At 59.6% G+C, this 13,957-nt stretch overlaps 1 long non-coding RNA gene across 4 annotated transcripts in view; it reads right to left on the bottom strand.

Moving 5' to 3' along the window:
• LOC147583361 (uncharacterized) overlaps positions 1-13,957 on the bottom strand; it is a 476,502-nt gene that overhangs the window by 369,555 nt on the left and 92,990 nt on the right. The gene's annotated exons all lie outside the window — the stretch shown is intronic.

The following is a 13,957-nucleotide window of genomic DNA, read 5'->3' as shown; positions in this document are numbered from 1 at the left end:
ATGAATGGCTGTGCCCGTGGCCAGCACCTGCCCTGGGGAACGTTCTATTTCCTATTTGTTCATGTGTCTTCACTCTGGAGACACAGGGAGCCAGAGAGCAAGCCGGCAAGCCGGTGACCGCCAGTGGGGGAGGGGCAGAGAAGCAGAGACAGACACACGCAGAATCTGAAAACAGGCTCCAGGGCCTGAGCTGTGGGCACAGAGCCCAGCGCAGGGCTGGAACTCAGGAACCGCGAGGGCGTGACCTGAGCCCAAGTCGGAAGCTCAACCCACTGAACCACCCAGGCGCCCGGGGAAGGTTCCATTCAGGAGTCCACTCTACCCATCCCCGCCCATTTGCGCAAGGTCAGAGCCCTTGCGACACATACCAGCAGGAAGGATGCTCTACAACTGTCCACAACCTGCCCTCTGTCTACCAAAGAGGCTGCCCTGACGATACCTAGCAAACAGGGCGCTCCGATCAAAAGGCCCATGGATAAAGGTCATGCCTGCCTCCCCTCAGGGCCTGGTGACTCCCCAGGTTCCCCTTGCGGCGCACTCTGTCCCACTGGAAACGTCGTGGCTTTGGGTTCCAAGGTGCCCTGCAGCTGAGCACAGGCCACCGGGAACGACCTCACCGCAGCTACCTACCAGGAGACAGCTTCGCACCCTTCACCCTTCCTGCAGGCCCTGTGCTCAGGGTCTGGGACCAGCCAGGGCGCGGGTCACAAGCAGAGAACGTTAGCATTTGAGAACGCAGAAACGGCCTCGGTGTTCCCTACTCGGGGACCACGTTCACCACCTGGGCGCCTGCGACACTGGCAACTGGCACACAGGGCGACGGGGAGTGTGGACCGCATGAAATGAGGGCCCTCGGCCGCTTCTCCTGCAATTCAGAGGGGGAACTCGCAAAGGTCCCCTCAGTCACCAGCTCCCAAGAAGCCTCCCTGCGGAAGGGATGGTGCCATCAACAGCCTGTTCCTCCTTCCAGCCCTGCCTGGGTTTCAGGGGCACCACAGCACCGGCGGGGGGGGGGGGGGGCGGGGGGGTGTCCTAGGAAGGTCCCGCTGACCCATGCCCCCCGCTGTGCCGCCACCCTCACTAAGAGCCCCGCATGTCACTCTCCAAAGTGTCTCAGGCTGGATGTGCAATGATAGGGTTCCCCGCAGAGAGCGTGACTCAGGCCCTAGAGCCTATTTTGCTGGATTCCCCGTTTGAGGGCACACGCACGTCTCCAAGCCCACCTCTGCTCGCAGGACAGGCACGCTAGGTGCAAATGCTTTCCCTGCCTCTCGACAGGCAGCAGTGGGAAAGCCAGCGGTGCAGCACGCTCATGTGGAGGCCGACTGCCTGCCTTCATGCCTCGAGTCCTCCCGCTTCACAGCACTGACCCCCGGCACACATTCTTTCACATCTTCCCTTGGAAATACGAACGGGGACGAGAGTCCTTGCCGAGGTACTCTGTGTCGTCTGCATAGATCTCTCAAGTGCTCAGAACAGTGCCTGGAACAGGCTAAGCCCTCTACCAAGGTGGGGTAAGACCAAGGAAAACAAACACGCATAGGCAGTCCCCTCCCTCGTGGCCAGCACCTAGGCAACTGCTGGGGATGGTGAGGCAGGGGAGGGATCCCTTCCTTCCCCCGACGGTGTCCGGCTCCCCCTCCCTCCTCAGGACTTCCCGCTGGCATCAACAAAACCTCCCTGCCTGATTCTGGGTGGAGCCGGCTAGGAACCCAGTGCCTCAGGGAGAGGCCCTCGCACATCTCCCTGGATACTTGCACGGGCTTCAGGTCAACAGACTCTGCCTCCTCACCTATATGGCAACAGGGACTGCACACCCGTGGAGCCGCTTCGGGACTTGCAAAGCATCAAAGGTGTTCGGACCACAACCAAGTTTCGAGGCCACGCACGGCGACCATGTTACCAAGGAAACCTCTCACATGGCGAGCTCATGGATCAATATCCATGCGATGACTTAGGCAGAATCATCACGGTAATCATGAAGGTAACGATACTCAAGGTCCCCATAATCTCCTTCATTCCGGAGAGACACAACTCACCCCTCGGGGACCAAACACACGCTCAGGAGCCTGAGCTGCTCCAAGTGGCCTACACCACACCATCTTCCTGAAAACATAAAGCACCAGTCAGCTCCATATGGAAGTGTGGGAAAGCCTCTGCTCTTAGGCCTTTGCTTTCAGTGAGGTCACAGTGCTGCCCTCAGGATGTTTTCAGCCTTTGAGACAGGATTGGAACTCTCTCGTGCAATGAGATATTCCCATGCAACAAAACGCATTCCTTGCCAAGAACTGGGTCCCTGACGCGGTCCGGACTCCACACGGGCCACAGCACCACACTCACGCACACACACTCCCCCCAACAACCGGGGAGAGGTACAACCCATGCAATGAAAGACCGTTTGCTCAAGACCTCATTTCCCAAGGAGGCTGAGAGAGGAGCACTGCCTGCTCCAGTACACACGCACTGGTTTCTAGGGACCCGGTGGGCTCCCAGTCACTTCTCCCTCGTGCTGCCTGGTGAGTCCCTGAGGAGACGCGATTGCCAAGGACTGAAACTCTTGAAACACGGAACGAATGCAAGACAGGAGGCGCTCCACGGAAACGGGAAGCACCACGCCCCACGGAGAGGAAGAACAAAACCCACCAGTCTGCCTTGGACAAGGAGCTTTTCCATCCACCTTCGTCGCCAGAGTGCGAAGAAGACGTTCCCACCCAACGTGTCCCAAAGAGATGACTTTGGACTCCATCCACAACACCCAGTTCTCTTCAGCACACATCTCCCATCAGGAAAGAGTCTGGACCACCCTCGAAAACACACAAGCGCCACTGATTCCTGGCTCCCGGGCTCCCACTTCATTGATGGAATGCACATTGCCTTCAGAGGTGAAGAGCTCAACAGGGAGTTGCACTTGCCCTCATCCAGACTCCTACCCCCTAGTCCCATTGACTCCCACGAGAGAGGACCCCCTTTCGCCACAAGCGGGGTGAGATCTCCCCCTCCCCATCAGAGGGTGCAACTCTGCCACCAGGGGCGGGGCGGGGCGCGGCGCGGCGGGCTGGGCAGGGCAGGAGAGCAGGTGCGGAGGGGGGAGGCAGGAGGCCTGTGTTCACCTGCTGCTTCCACTCTCAATCCCTTCAACACCGTCCCCTGCTGGCCTCCAGCAACTCAGGCCCACCACCCTGACTCTCCCTGGAATGTTTCTCTCGAGTCTCAGGTCCCTTGTACTTCATTTTCACAGGCAGGAATGATTCCTCCTGCTCATGGCTGCCACTTCCCTGGCCCTGCCTTGACACTTGCCCACAGCCGCCGGTCCACGCTTTCCTTCCTTCCTTCCTCCCTTCGTTCCTCCCTTCGTTCCTTCCCACCTCCACCCGCCAAACACCAACCCAGTCAGACCTCCATGGGCACTCAGGGCACCCCCCCTCTCGACCTGAGCCACTCACCACCGCCTGAGCCTAACCCCCTACTCGATCTGGGGCCCTCCTCTTCCAGGGAACCAGGGTCCAACCCAGAAAGCCCACTCCTGAGGCGTCCAGACCGCAGCCGCAAAGGAGCCCAAGAAGAAGCCCGGAGCCCCAGGGCGGGGGGAGGGTTCTCATGGGAGGGGAAGACAGAGAGGGGCAGAGGGGAAGGCCACGTGCGACCTCGTCGCTAGGGACCTTACCTTGGCAGCACCGCGACTGAGGCAGGTCCTGGAGGGAGGCTGTGTGTCTCAGCTGCTCCACCATTAGGCTTCTCCCAGATGGACTTTCAAGGGCGCCGGGGGGGCATCGCATCGCGCTCTGCCCCAGCCAGTGCTGGCACTCCACCAGCGCGGCCAAAGACCGAGGCGCCCGGGAAGCGCGTCCCGCGCCCTGGCCTCTGGCTCCAGGAGCAGCAGGAGCAGCAGGGCCGCCACCCTCCGAGGCTGGAGGCTCATGGCTCCCAGTCTTCTCCACGCGGGGCCCCGCCTGCGCTCCCGCCAGCGCTCCCGCGAGCGCTACCGCTACCCCTACCGCCAAAGCCATGGCTGCCGGGTCGCAGGCGCCAGGCAGCAGCATGTCCCAGGTCGGGGGCTGAGGTGGGCGTCCGTCCCTGGCTGGCCCAGACACTTGGGGGCTTGGGGCGGCAGGCGGGCTGGGAGCCAACTCACGGCACGGCTGCAGCCTCAGCTGTGTCCCTCACCGGGCTCCGGCCCTGGCCCACGCGCATGCGCGCGCTCGAGCGCGCGCTCCCGCACACCTGCTTGGGCCCAATATCCAAGCCGCCCCATCCCCCACCCCACCCCCACCCCCACCCCCCCACAGGGGGCACAGCTCCTGGGCACCAGGGTCTGCACCACCGCACCTCCCTGTGCCCACCAGATGCTCTGACCGACTGCCCGCCAGCCTGACAGCCGCGAGCCAGGCAGAGGGCTCCAGAGACCAGGCCAGTGGGACAGGGACCGGCAGGTGTCTCCTCCCAAGGTGGACACCTCCCTGTCACCCCTCAAGAGACCCAGGAACCTTTTGCATTGCTGGTTTCCCAGGGACGTGGCTGCACGTGAACCCAGTGATCCCTCTTGCATCCTAGGCCTCTGTGTTTCTTCTTCACTCTGCCTCCCATTCCCGCCAACCGTGGCCATCTACAGCCGTGCACCCTCCTCGCTCGTCACCCGTGACCGCAAGGGCAGCCCTAAGGGACAGGGAGACACGCTGGGCACACGAGACTCCTTCCACCTCCCTTCTCCATGAAAGGCCGGTGCTTTTCAGCTCTGCATGCCCTTCCCATGGCCCTACCTGGACCGCACCACCAGCGGTCCCACCCCTAAGTCCACCCTGCCACCGCTGACTGTGGCACGTCCTTCAACTCTGTGGAACCGCCTGTCCACCTCCACTACCTCCCAACCCCCGTGTTTTCTTCACAGTGTGCCTCAGATCCCAACTCCTCCGTGCCATTTTTCTTTTCTTGGGTTTCCATTGCTTTTCAACGTTTCTTTCTTTTGGTGAGAGAGAGAGGGAGAGAGAGAGAGAGAGAGGCCATCACCCATGCGATTGTGCAGCAAGCATCGACTGAACGTGCAAGGCGTACCAGACCCTGCTCTGGAGGGCCAGTGTGCAGAGGTGGGCAAGGAAACGTATGCCTGAGGATTCAAGGGGAGCCACAGGACTACCGTCCAGGGTGAGGAGGAGTAGAGAGACCAAGCAGTCAAGGCTTTCTACGAAACGAGCATCGAGGGCACGAACCTACGCAGCCCTGGAAGGAGAGCAGGGGGTCACGGCCAGATGGATCATCGAAGGCCAGTCCCAATGGGCAGCCTTCATCACGTGTCCTCACCTGAGGACTTGCAAAGAGGCACGCCCAGACTGGACCTGGTAGAAACAGGACTTACAGCAAAAGCACAAGACTGCTCTGTGGACTTCATGGTCATGGGAAGGACACCATCCCACAAGCCCCACCAAGGGACTCTGGACTCTGGGGACTTGGCCTTACTGTGTACCATCAGGACCTGTCAGGACTCTTTCAAGTGCACAAGGGAAGAGCAAACTAAGCCACAAACCTAGGAGAACAGAGATGCAAAACCTTTCTCCCCCCAGGGGCAACGTCAATGATCGCATGCTATACAAATGCAAATGACCTCTGCTAGCATTAGAAAGGTCACCAGTTTTCGGCCTCTTTATCAGTCTCATACCACAAGTGCACCAGGGTTCCATTGGCTCCACAGGGACCATTTGCCTGCATTCTCCGTGGGAGCAGCTTCCTATCCTACCAGAACCCTCGCGTGTGTCTCCCTGTCATGGCACGTACTGATACATACGAGAATGACGTTTCCCTTTCATTTTGAACTTTGTGCTGATGCCTCCCTCCTGGCTCCGCGTCTCCACCCAGAAGACCGTTTGGCTCAGTTTACATGGTGTGTGTGTGTGTGTGTGTGTGTGTGTGTGTGTGTGTGTGCATATACGTATATATACACATACACGAATACGTGTACGTATATGTAGACACGTATGCGTATGTACACAGGTATCCCTATGGACACACAGGTAGCTAGATGTATATATAAATGTAGCTGTTTTTTCTTTTGAAAATACACACTGAAAACTCTGTGGGCCGCTTGGATGACTCAGCTGGGTAATGGTCCGACTTCGGGTCACGTCAGGCTCTCAGGGTTCCTGAGCTGAGTCACGCCTAGTGCTCCGTGCTGACAGCTCAGAGCCTGGAACCTGATTCCCTTCTGGGTTTCCTCTCTCTCTCCCTGCCCCTCCCTCGCTTGTGCTCTCTCTGTCTCTCTCGCTTTCTCTCAGAGGTGAACGTTAAAAAAGAAACCAAAGCATGTGGCTCTGGATCTCGCCTCACGTCACGATCTCACAGTTTGTGAGGCTGAGCCTCCACAAGGAGCCCCACCTCAAGATGGGCGCCAACGATGCGGAGCCCGCTGGCCCTCCTCTCTCTCTCCCTCCCTGTCTGCCCTATCCCTGCTCACAGGCACACGTGCATGCGTCCACTCTCTCTCTGCCTCTCAGAATGAATGAAAGAAACAGAGAACCTCAAATGAGAACACTAAAGGAACACCGTCGAGTTCATGACTACAGCGAATGAATGGCTGTGCCCGTGGCCAGCACCTGCCCTGGGGAACGTTCTATTTCCTATTTGTTCATGTGTCTTCACTCTGGAGACACAGGGAGCCAGAGAGCAAGCCGGCAAGCCGGTGACCGCCAGTGGGGGAGGGGCAGAGAAGCAGAGACAGACACACGCAGAATCTGAAAACAGGCTCCAGGGCCTGAGCTGTGGGCACAGAGCCCAGCGCAGGGCTGGAACTCAGGAACCGCGAGGGCGTGACCTGAGCCCAAGTCGGAAGCTCAACCCACTGAACCACCCAGGCGCCCGGGGAAGGTTCCATTCAGGAGTCCACTCTACCCATCCCCGCCCATTGGCGCAAGGTCAGAGCCCTTGCGACACATACCAGCAGGAAGGATGCTCTACAACTGTCCACAACCTGCCCTCTGTCTACCAAAGAGGCTACCCTGACGATACCTAGCAAACAGGGCGCTCCGATCAAAAGGCCCATGGATAAAGGTCATGCCTGCCTCCCCTCAGGGCCTGGTGACTCCCCAGGTTCCCCTTGCGGCGCACTCTGTCCCACTGGAAACGTCGTGGCTTTGGGTTCCAAGGTGCCCTGCAGCTGAGCACAGGCCACCGGGAACGACCTCACCGCAGCTACCTACCAGGAGACAGCTTCGCACCCTTCACCCTTCCTGCAGGCCCTGTGCTCAGGGTCTGGGACCAGCCAGGGCGCGGGTCACAAGCAGAGAACGTTAGCATTTGAGAACGCAGAAACGGCCTCGGTGTTCCCTACTCGGGGACCACGTTCACCACCTGGGCGCCTGCGACACTGGCAACTGGCACACAGGGCGACGGGGAGTGTGGACCGCATGAAATGAGGGCCCTCGGCCGCTTCTCCTGCAATTCAGAGGGGGAACTCGCAAAGGTCCCCTCAGTCACCAGCTCCCAAGAAGCCTCCCTGCGGAAGGGATGGTGCCATCAACAGCCTGTTCCTCCTTCCAGCCCTGCCTGGGTTTCAGGGGCACCACAGCACCGGCGGGGGGGGGGGGGGCGGGGGGGTGTCCTAGGAAGGTCCCGCTGACCCATGCCCCCCGCTGTGCCGCCACCCTCACTAAGAGCCCCGCATGTCACTCTCCAAAGTGTCTCAGGCTGGATGTGCAATGATAGGGTTCCCCGCAGAGAGCGTGACTCAGGCCCTAGAGCCTATTTTGCTGGATTCCCCGTTTGAGGGCACACGCACGTCTCCAAGCCCACCTCTGCTCGCAGGACAGGCACGCTAGGTGCAAATGCTTTCCCTGCCTCTCGACAGGCAGCAGTGGGAAAGCCAGCGGTGCAGCACGCTCATGTGGAGGCCGACTGCCTGCCTTCATGCCTCGAGTCCTCCCGCTTCACAGCACTGACCCCCGGCACACATTCTTTCACATCTTCCCTTGGAAATACGAACGGGGACGAGAGTCCTTGCCGAGGTACTCTGTGTCGTCTGCATAGATCTCTCAAGTGCTCAGAACAGTGCCTGGAACAGGCTAAGCCCTCTACCAAGGTGGGGTAAGACCAAGGAAAACAAACACGCATAGGCAGTCCCCTCCCTCGTGGCCAGCACCTAGGCAACTGCTGGGGATGGTGAGGCAGGGGAGGGATCCCTTCCTTCCCCCGACGGTGTCCGGCTCCCCCTCCCTCCTCAGGACTTCCCGCTGGCATCAACAAAACCTCCCTGCCTGATTCTGGGTGGAGCCGGCTAGGAACCCAGTGCCTCAGGGAGAGGCCCTCGCACATCTCCCTGGATACTTGCACGGGCTTCAGGTCAACAGACTCTGCCTCCTCACCTATATGGCAACAGGGACTGCACACCCGTGGAGCCGCTTCGGGACTTGCAAAGCATCAAAGGTGTTCGGACCACAACCAAGTTTCGAGGCCACGCACGGCGACCATGTTACCAAGGAAACCTCTCACATGGCGAGCTCATGGATCAATATCCATGCGATGACTTAGGCAGAATCATCACGGTAATCATGAAGGTAACGATACTCAAGGTCCCCATAATCTCCTTCATTCCGGAGAGACACAACTCACCCCTCGGGGACCAAACACACGCTCAGGAGCCTGAGCTGCTCCAAGTGGCCTACACCACACCATCTTCCTGAAAACATAAAGCACCAGTCAGCTCCATATGGAAGTGTGGGAAAGCCTCTGCTCTTAGGCCTTTGCTTTCAGTGAGGTCACAGTGCTGCCTTCAGGATGTTTTCAGCCTTTGAGACAGGATTGGAACTCTCTCGTGCAATGAGATATTCCCATGCAACAAAACGCATTCCTTGCCAAGAACTGGGTCCCTGACGCGGTCCGGACTCCACACGGGCCACAGCACCACACTCACGCACACACACTCCCCCCAACAACCGGGGAGAGGTACAACCCATGCAATGAAAGACCGTTTGCTCAAGACCTCATTTCCCAAGGAGGCTGAGAGAGGAGCACTGCCTGCTCCAGTACACACGCACTGGTTTCTAGGGACCCGGTGGGCTCCCAGTCACTTCTCCCTCGTGCTGCCTGGTGAGTCCCTGAGGAGACGCGATTGCCAAGGACTGAAACTCTTGAAACACGGAACGAATGCAAGACAGGAGGCGCTCCACGGAAACGGGAAGCACCACGCCCCACGGAGAGGAAGAACAAAACCCACCAGTCTGCCTTGGACAAGGAGCTTTTCCATCCACCTTCGTCGCCAGAGTGCGAAGAAGACGTTCCCACCCAACGTGTCCCAAAGAGATGACTTTGGACTCCATCCACAACACCCAGTTCTCTTCAGCACACATCTCCCATCAGGAAAGAGTCTGGACCACCCTCGAAAACACACAAGCGCCACTGATTCCTGGCTCCCGGGCTCCCACTTCATTGATGGAATGCACATTGCCTTCAGAGGTGAAGAGCTCAACAGGGAGTTGCACTTGCCCTCATCCAGACTCCTACCCCCTAGTCCCATTGACTCCCACGAGAGAGGACCCCCTTTCGCCACAAGCGGGGTGAGATCTCCCCCTCCCCATCAGAGGGTGCAACTCTGCCACCAGGGGCGGGGCGGGGCGCGGCGCGGCGGGCTGGGCAGGGCAGGAGAGCAGGTGCGGAGGGGGGAGGCAGGAGGCCTGTGTTCACCTGCTGCTTCCACTCTCAATCCCTTCAACACCGTCCCCTGCTGGCCTCCAGCAACTCAGGCCCACCACCCTGACTCTCCCTGGAATGTTTCTCTCGAGTCTCAGGTCCCTTGTACTTCATTTTCACAGGCAGGAATGATTCCTCCTGCTCATGGCTGCCACTTCCCTGGCCCTGCCTTGACACTTTCCCACAGCCGCCGGTCCACGCTTTCCTTCCTTCCTTCCTCCCTTCGTTCCTCCCTTCGTTCCTTCCCACCTCCACCCGCCAAACACCAACCCAGTCAGACCTCCATGGGCACTCAGGGCACCCCCCCTCTCGACCTGAGCCACTCACCACCGCCTGAGCCTAACCCCCTACTCGATCTGGGGCCCTCCTCTTCCAGGGAACCAGGGTCCAACCCAGAAAGCCCACTCCTGAGGCGTCCAGACCGCAGCCGCAAAGGAGCCCAAGAAGAAGCCCGGAGCCCCAGGGCGGGGGGAGGGTTCTCATGGGAGGGGAAGACAGAGAGGGGCAGAGGGGAAGGCCACGTGCGACCTCGTCGCTAGGGACCTTACCTTGGCAGCACCGCGACTGAGGCAGGTCCTGGAGGGAGGCTGTGTGTCTCAGCTGCTCCACCATTAGGCTTCTCCCAGATGGACTTTCAAGGGCGCCGGGGGGGCATCGCATCGCGCTCTGCCCCAGCCAGTGCTGGCACTCCACCAGCGCGGCCAAAGACCGAGGCGCCCGGGAAGCGCGTCCCGCGCCCTGGCCTCTGGCTCCAGGAGCAGCAGGAGCAGCAGGGCCGCCACCCTCCGAGGCTGGAGGCTCATGGCTCCCAGTCTTCTCCACGCGGGGCCCCGCCTGCGCCCCCGCCAGCGCTCCCGCGAGCGCTACCGCTACCCCTACCGCCAAAGCCATGGCTGCCGGGTCGCAGGCGCCAGGCAGCAGCATGTCCCAGGTCGGGGGCTGAGGTGGGCGTCCGTCCCTGGCTGGCCCAGACACTTGGGGGCTTGGGGCGGCAGGCGGGCTGGGAGCCAACTCACGGCACGGCTGCAGCCTCAGCTGTGTCCCTCACCGGGCTCCGGCCCTGGCCCACGCGCATGCGCGCGCTCGAGCGCGCGCTCCCGCACACCTGCTTGGGCCCAGGATCCTAGCCGCCCCATCCCCCACCCCACCCCCACCGCCACCCCCCCACAGGGGGCACAGCTCCTGGGCACCAGGGTCTGCACCACCGCACCTCCCTGTGCCCACCAGATGCTCTGACCGACTGCCCGCCAGCCTGACAGCCGCGAGCCAGGCAGAGGGCTCCAGACACCAGGCCAGTGGGACAGGGACCGGCAGGTGTCTCCTCCCAAGGTGGACACCTCCCTGTCACCCCTCAAGAGACCCAGGAACCTTTTGCATTGCTGGTTTCCCAGGGACGTGGCTGCACGTGAACCCAGTGATCCCTCTTGCATCCTAGGCCTCTGTGTTTCTTCTTCACTCTGCCTCCCATTCCCGCCAACCGTGGCCATCTACAGCCGTGCACCCTCCTCGCTCGTCACCCGTGACCGCAAGGGCAGCCCTAAGGGACAGGGAGACACGCTGGGCACACGAGACTCCTTCCACCTCCCTTCTCCATGAAAGGCCGGTGCTTTTCAGCTCTGCATGCCCTTCCCATGGCCCTACCTGGACCGCACCACCAGCGGTCCCACCCCTAAGTCCACCCTGCCACCGCTGACTGTGGCACGTCCTTCAACTCTGTGGAACCGCCTGTCCACCTCCACTACCTCCCAACCCCCGTGTTTTCTTCACAGTGTGCCTCAGATCCCAACTCCTCCGTGCCATTTTTCTTTTCTTGGGTTTCCATTGCTTTTCAACGTTTCTTTCTTTTGGTGAGAGAGAGAGGGAGAGAGAGAGAGAGAGAGGCCATCACCCATGCGATTGTGCAGCAAGCATCGACTGAACGTGCAAGGCGTACCAGACCCTGCTCTGGAGGGCCAGTGTGCAGAGGTGGGCAAGGAAACGTATGCCTGAGGATTCAAGGGGAGCCACAGGACTACCGTCCAGGGTGAGGAGGAGTAGAGAGACCAAGCAGTCAAGGCTTTCTACGAAACGAGCATCGAGGGCACGAACCTACGCAGCCCTGGAAGGAGAGCAGGGGGTCACGGCCAGATGGATCATCGAAGGCCAGTCCCAATGGGCAGCCTTCATCACGTGTCCTCACCTGAGGACTTGCAAAGAGGCACGCCCAGACTGGACCTGGTAGAAACAGGACTTACAGCAAAAGCACAAGACTGCTCTGTGGACTTCATGGTCATGGGAAGGACACCATCCCACAAGCCCCACCAAGGGACTCTGGACTCTGGGGACTTGGCCTTACTGTGTACCATCAGGACCTGTCAGGACTCTTTCAAGTGCACAAGGGAAGAGCAAACTAAGCCACAAACCTAGGAGAACAGAGATGCAAAACCTTTCTCCCCCCAGGGGCAACGTCAATGATCGCATGCTATACAAATGCAAATGACCTCTGCTAGCATTAGAAAGGTCACCAGTTTTCGGCCTCTTTATCAGTCTCATACCACAAGTGCACCAGGGTTCCATTGGCTCCACAGGGACCATTTGCCTGCATTCTCCGTGGGAGCAGCTTCCTATCCTACCAGAACCCTCGCGTGTGTCTCCCTGTCATGGCACGTACTGATACATACGAGAATGACGTTTCCCTTTCATTTTGAACTTTGTGCTGATGCCTCCCTCCTGGCTCCGCGTCTCCACCCAGAAGACCGTTTGGCTCAGTTTACATGGTGTGTGTGTGTGTGTGTGTGTGTGTGTGTGTGTGTGTGTGCATATACGTATATATACACATACACGAATACGTGTACGTATCTGTAGACACGTATGCGTATGTACACAGGTATCCCTATGGACACACAGGTAGCTAGATGTATATATAAATGTAGCTGTTTTTTCTTTTGAAAATACACACTGAAAACTCTGTGGGCCGCTTGGATGACTCAGCTGGGTAATGGTCCGACTTCGGGTCACGTCAGGCTCTCAGGGTTCCTGAGCTGAGTCACGCCTAGTGCTCCGTGCTGACAGCTCAGAGCCTGGAACCTGATTCCCTTCTGGGTTTCCTCTCTCTCTCCCTGCCCCTCCCTCGCTTGTGCTCTCTCTGTCTCTCTCGCTTTCTCTCAGAGGTGAACGTTAAAAAAGAAACCAAAGCATGTGGCTCTGGATCTCGCCTCACGTCACGATCTCACAGTTTGTGAGGCTGAGCCTCCACAAGGAGCCCCACCTCAAGATGGGCGCCAACGATGCGGAGCCCGCTGGCCCTCCTCTCTCTCTCCCTCCCTGTCTGCCCTATCCCTGCTCACAGGCACACGTGCATGCGTCCACTCTCTCTCTGCCTCTCAGAATGAATGAAAGAAACAGAGAACCTCAAATGAGAACACTAAAGGAACACCGTCGAGTTCATGACTACAGCGAATGAATGGCTGTGCCCGTGGCCAGCACCTGCCCTGGGGAACGTTCTATTTCCTATTTGTTCATGTGTCTTCACTCTGGAGACACAGGGAGCCAGAGAGCAAGCCGGCAAGCCGGTGACCGCCAGTGGGGGAGGGGCAGAGAAGCAGAGACAGACACACGCAGAATCTGAAAACAGGCTCCAGGGCCTGAGCTGTGGGCACAGAGCCCAGCGCAGGGCTGGAACTCAGGAACCGCGAGGGCGTGACCTGAGCCCAAGTCGGAAGCTCAACCCACTGAACCACCCAGGCGCCCGGGGAAGGTTCCATTCAGGAGTCCACTCTACCCATCCCCGCCCATTGGCGCAAGGTCAGAGCCCTTGCGACACATACCAGCAGGAAGGATGCTCTACAACTGTCCACAACCTGCCCTCTGTCTACCAAAGAGGCTACCCTGACGATACCTAGCAAACAGGGCGCTCCGATCAAAAGGCCCATGGATAAAGGTCATGCCTGCCTCCCCTCAGGGCCTGGTGACTCCCCAGGTTCCCCTTGCGGCGCACTCTGTCCCACTGGAAACGTCGTGGCTTTGGGTTCCAAGGTGCCCTGCAGCTGAGCACAGGCCACCGGGAACGACCTCACCGCAGCTACCTACCAGGAGACAGCTTCGCACCCTTCACCCTTCCTGCAGGCCCTGTGCTCAGGGTCTGGGACCAGCCAGGGCGCGGGTCACAAGCAGAGAACGTTAGCATTTGAGAACGCAGAAACGGCCTCGGTGTTCCCTACTCGGGGACCACGTTCACCACCTGGGCGCCTGCGACACTGGCAACTGGCACACAGGGCGACGGGGAGTGTGGACCGCATGAAATGAGGGC

Source organism: Puma concolor, chromosome A2 (assembly GCF_028749965.1).
Source record: "Puma concolor isolate L17-30 chromosome A2, mPumCon1.1.hap2, whole genome shotgun sequence".
NCBI lineage: Eukaryota > Metazoa > Chordata > Mammalia > Carnivora > Felidae > Puma > Puma concolor.
The sequence above is the reverse complement of the archived record's forward strand: the minus strand, read 5'-3'. Positions and strand labels throughout refer to the sequence as shown.